The 5,692-nt window shown below is 38.4% G+C and overlaps 1 long non-coding RNA gene across 1 annotated transcript; it reads left to right on the plus strand.

Annotated features, from left to right (window-relative positions):
* Positions 1-1,706: 1,706 nt before the first annotated feature.
* On the plus strand, positions 1,707-5,225 carry LOC145442970 (uncharacterized). Its single transcript, XR_013916224.1, has 3 exons — positions 1,707-2,674; positions 3,975-4,160; positions 5,046-5,225. It is a non-coding gene; the product is annotated as an uncharacterized LOC145442970 (long non-coding RNA).
* The last annotated feature ends 467 nt before the right edge of the window (positions 5,226-5,692 follow it).

Genomic DNA, 5,692 nt, shown 5'->3' on the forward strand with positions numbered 1-5,692 from the left:
TGTTCCATCTCATGCATTAGGCTTCGTTATATCCGGTAGTTAACCTAATAATGCAAATTTTCTATCTCTCGCGGGTACGACTAAAATACGTAGAAAGGATGACTTTGTCGGTACATTCAATCACGATGAATTCTATCCGGTTTTGTTCGATCTCATGCGGTAGCTTCGTTCTATCCATTAGAAAACAATGTTCTCCCTTCGTTTTATTGCGTGAGGATGTCACCGGTGTTGTATATTCGTGTTGTTGCTCTATGGTCGAATAGTTTTGTTTTCCTCTGAATATATATGATCTTCATTATATATATATTCGCTCTTTCGGTAATCTCGCATGTTCAACGAGTATGGTAATAGTTTTATTCAGAGAATAACTAAATAAGTGATATGTTGTACGTTTAGGAATATGATTATCGATGCGTGACTTCTAGAATATTTCGGCGATTCAAATTTTACGTCATCGCGCCATACAAAGATTTGAAGCGCAACAGGTCGCAGCCAGGCATAGTTCGCTCTTTCTGTATGGTAAATGCCGTAAATATATAGGAATTGTGACTGACTGAGGTAGCGGGTTAAAGGTATATATGCAGTAGCATATAGCTTATGGGGTATTTCGAATTGCCTGTAGTATATGACGCCTAGAGCTGTTTGACTTTCTGCAAAACAGGTGTAGACAACTATAGAAAAGTTTCAGCTTTTCCAGGTTAGAATTAGAGCTAAACCGTTTTTCCGAATTAGATTACAATTATATTGCTGGCATTTCGCTCTAATTTAGTGAAATTAGACCACTATAATTCGCTTCAAACATCTGAATTACCGGTACCTATACCTACGGTATATCATAATATTTATGCTTGAATTTTCTAGGTATATAAGTCATATAGATACATTCCTGTAGAACACTGATTCATGATTTTATAAAAGTTGGTGCAAGAATGGACATTTTCAACTTGATGTTGATTAATGGAGCAAAATTTGATATTTGAGTGCAATTATACCTCGAATCCAGTGACAAGATTATTAATCGTTGAAACCAAACGCAGCTTGATTATGTTGGCCCAGAGAATTTGGCTAGCCAGACCATATTGATGGAATATGGTCACAGTAAGATAATATTTTGGGCTATTTTACATGAACTTTCCAACATTTGATTTGATATGTCCACTAAAACAGTTGTTATTCTGCTTTCGAATAAGACCTTAATTGCTGGTTTCAATGGTAACTGTGTTTGTCGAAGGCTGCAAAGGTAATTTCTTTTCCTTGTTAGATGTTTATTTGTTTGTTTGTGGTGTTCATGGTGGTGGTTCGACTACACTGGTCATTTTACACCAGGCCGGTTCTTATTATTATTATTCCGTATCTGCCCGATTACCAGTGAAATCGGCACTTAGTGAATTCGGCCGCACAAACTCGGCACTTGGTGAATTCGGCCGTGGTAGATCTCGTAGCGGTACCGGTCACCATGATTGGTTACTGGAATGTTTGCCGGTGAACTTGGCACTTTGAGTGGTTGTCAATGTTGTACGGCGGTCAGGGCATGCGTAGATCACACAGTCACGGCGTGATTAGATCACAGATTGCGTAATTGCGGGAAATAACGCGACGCTCTTCACTTGGTGAACTCGGCCCTTGGAGGAATTGGCACTAGAACACCTTCGCATTAGAAATGCATTTAGTATGAATGAACAGTGTAAAAAAGGAAATTTAAACGTGTCGTGGCTCGTGGTAGATCTCGTAATCTTGGGATCCTTCAACCGTGTTATCGAGACACCCTAATCCCAGAGTGGAATCGTCTCTCCAAAGGCAAAAAATAATTTATTTTGACGTGATCATGCGAAACATTTGTTGATGAGGAACACTGGCTTGTCGTGATCGATAAACGAAGAAGCGCCGCTTGATGTTCCACAGTTTTGATCTCACATACAACGCCAAGATCCATCTTCTCAAAACTTACACGACACAGGCCCGTGACTCACGCCATCGATTCCAAGCAGACCGCGCGTGGTCGGTATATGAGCGCTGTGTTATTTCCCGTGGCTACGCAATCCGTGATCTAATCACGCCGTGACTGCGCGATCTACGAATGCCCTGACCTCCTTACAAGATTGACGAATCACTTGATAATACTATTATTAGTTTGATAATTCATATTAATAGCTGTAAATACACTTCATTTCAAAATTTCCCGAGAGCCGAATTCACCAAGTGCCGAGTTTGTGCGGCCGAATTCACCAAGTGCCGGGTGCATCGGCAACCATCTGCCCACTTACAGCACGGCCCACTCCTAGGCTTTTTAAGACATGGCTATGCGAATCAGATGGCGAGGAGGAGCCTAGATAAACGGCCAACACTTCGGTAGGAATTATGGAGTCGACGTGTCACGCTCAAACCCGCAATTCATTGGTGTTTAGCTATAATGGAACGTACCACTACGTTTCCTCGCCATACCTTGTAAAATGAGACCGTAGCATTTGGCATTTCGTGTGGCAATTGACTTTTGTGTGGAAAATTGTGTTCGTTTTAGAACTTATCCGAAACTTTTATTCCGCCATAGATTGTATATGATAAAACAATATCGGAATTGATCCTAGAAGAATTCCAAAGCAACTCACCACAAAGGAGGATTTAAAGAAGTTTGATGGAAAATTGAATGAAAGCAAAAGCCTTTGCAAGAGATGTGGTATGTTGAATCTGTTTTGGTATTTTTAAATAGGCCTACTTTGTTGTGCCGATAGCAGACAGTATATATAAACGTAAGATGTGGAAGCTATCAAGGTGTTTTTAGAAATTCAGTCAGTCAAAGTGGACGATCGTATTGCTTGGATTATATTTAGGCTTATTTTAGCATCTTTGAGATGCAACTCTAAACGTGGACGGTCATGAACAGTAGGGCTCTTCAAAAATGACTTTTTTTCTCAAATCGTACTGGCTACTTGATAAAATTGTTAGGTTACCTAATTTAAGCCTACAAACAAAATATGGTTCAAATCCAGCCAGTATCCGCTTTGCTACAAGAGTAGAAAGTTCCTATTTATTATATAAAAATGAATAATAAAAAATTTGAAGATTTTCTGTTAACCCCATGAAAGTGTTAGGCTGTCTATAGAAACGATGCTCACCAAATTTGGTTCAATTCCAACCAGTGGAAGCGGAGTTATTGCTGTCGAAAAATTTGGATTTTAATAAAATAGTACTTACGGTGAGCACAACTTTAATAAGTAAACAAAGAATCGGTCACCGTAAATACTATTTTATTCAAATCCAAATTTTTCGACGGCAATATCTCCGCTTCCACTGGTTGGAATTGAACCAAATTTGGTGAGCATCGTTTCTATAGACAGCCTAACACTTTCATGGGGTGAACAGAAAATTTTCAAATTTTTATTACCTATTTATTTTTATATAATAAATAGAAACTTTCTTCTCCTGTAGCAAAGCGGTTACTGGCTGGAATTGAACCAAATTTTGTGTTTAGGCTTAAATTAGGTAACCTAACAATATTATCAAGTAGCCAGAACGATTTGAGAAAAAAGGTCATATTTTAAGAGCCCTAATGTCCATGTGAGAGAAACGTTTTAGGGTAGGCCTACTCATATGTCTCGCAGCGTTCTCTACATAATTGTCAATTGCGATACAAACTGTTTGCTTGTATTGCTAAAGCCATCCAACTTCGAATTGTAAAATGTTGGGAGTCTTGATATCAAATTTTTGAAAGGTGCACTTTGAGAAGATTTCGGAATCTGTCAAATTATACAAAAATTTAGCAAATTCTTTGACATATTTCATCTATTTGGGACTCGATCAACGTAAAAGAATTGGTAATCATTTTATACAATGTATTGTATTTGTAGTTGAAGTATAGTAATAATTCTTATGGTTACCGCACTTGTAACGATTCACGGCCATAACTGGAATAATTAGAATGATGTAACTTTCAAATTGTCATGCATTTTGCAACAACATTGTTCTCAATTTTCAAGGTGCTGACCATTCGAGGAAGAATCACCCACCGGGAATTCACGATCCGTAAACGCGGCCGACTGTTTCTCTCCTCAAGCGGAAGCGACAGAGAAGAGGAACGAAGAGAAAAAAGGAGCAGAAATAGCAAGAGTGTGACAAGTCGCGTCCGTTCGCTTTAATGCGTATTTCCATCCGCGAAGTAGTAGGTGGGAAAACTAATGGGCGTTTGGTTAGGGCTTATATAAGGTTGACTCCAGCGCTGTATTTGCTAAATGTTGCTATGAAATAGGGGTGGTGTCATTTGGTATCAATATTGACTATTGAAAGACCATTTGTTAGTGGTCATGGATTTGTTCGGCCAGTATGCAGTAATTTCTGATGGTCACTTCCCGGGCTTCTGTTCTCTAACCCCTCATGATTGTTATTCTGCTTCTAGTAAGACTGTCGATTCTAATGTTTTATCGTATCATTTGTCGGAGGTTTCGCTCGCTTTATTTACAACGTTTTGCTCTCTGCTAGGTCAATTACTGGCTGAGTATCACTACAGCCTAAGAAACTGCACTAATTCTCATTTTAATGTCTTGCTGGTTATCTTGCTGTCAATTCTAATAATTTATTAATGTCTATACCAGTGCCGCCACTCGAATGTTTTGTTCTCTGTACACAATATTGTTAGGTCTTCAGCTTTCCAGGCAGAGTATCATTCCACTTTCTAGACTTGAGTATATATCTCTCCAACTAGCTGCCAAATAACTGATTCATTTGGATTGTTGAATTGATCATTTTGGACAGAATGTGAAGAAATTTTAGTCAAGAGTTCTTTTTGTGTTAGTGGCTGTTTTCAAAGAGTGCTGAAGTAGTCATCGTTGATCTTGATAATCAAGTAGAAGTGACGATTGAAGTCAGTTCTCTAGTCATATAATATTAAAAAATATAATAATAAAACTTGAGTGGAAATAGTTCAGAATCGAATCCATTTTAGTAAGTATGGGTGAAAAAAATGTAGGAGTCATTCGTTAGTCGCTACCTCTGCCATTTTCGCAGTACGAATGTCTTAGCTATTAATCATCATTTTCATTTTATTTCTGCAGGGTGTTGAAAAAAAAAAGGCTGCATGCTGGTTATTTACCTGGCTCATCAGAAGATGAAACCTGATGATAAGGACTGTTTTCACTTTCTTTCTAAAGACATTTGTTCGTTTGTTCGTTTTATTTTTTACAACGGCATTATTGCCAATTCGTTTGAAATTAAATTATCACAAATGTGATTAATATGTAGTAAATAATGTGGTGTGTGTACGCAGCCGTGATCAGGTTAAGCCCATAGTGGTAGAAAACAGGTTATTATATCAGGATCTTCTTCTTCTAACGTAGGATCTACATTCTACTCACCATGTTTAAAGGCTGTAGCATCTGCATAATATTTACATTATTAAAGGACATGGAAAAGACGTTGAATTGAGTCGACACAAAATCCCCCTTTCTACGACCTGCCGAGATCTAATATCTACTATATCGGCTCGGCTTTTCTACATCTTTGGTCTGTACTGTGTTTGCTGGGATATGAAACAAATCAGATATTGATTTGATGATAACGTGCACGCGTCAGAAACATGGACGAGAAGGCATAGGCTATGGTCGAGTGGTCGTCCTCCCTGTCAAAATTAGGGATGAAAGTCGGTTGTCCCGATTCTTAGAACTGTTGTATGGAATTTTGAGTCTGTAAGCAGCGATCTGTT

Source organism: Botryllus schlosseri, chromosome 7 (genome assembly GCF_051294905.1).
Source record: "Botryllus schlosseri isolate E-star chromosome 7, Bs_hap1, whole genome shotgun sequence".
Lineage (NCBI taxonomy): Eukaryota > Metazoa > Chordata > Ascidiacea > Stolidobranchia > Styelidae > Botryllus > Botryllus schlosseri.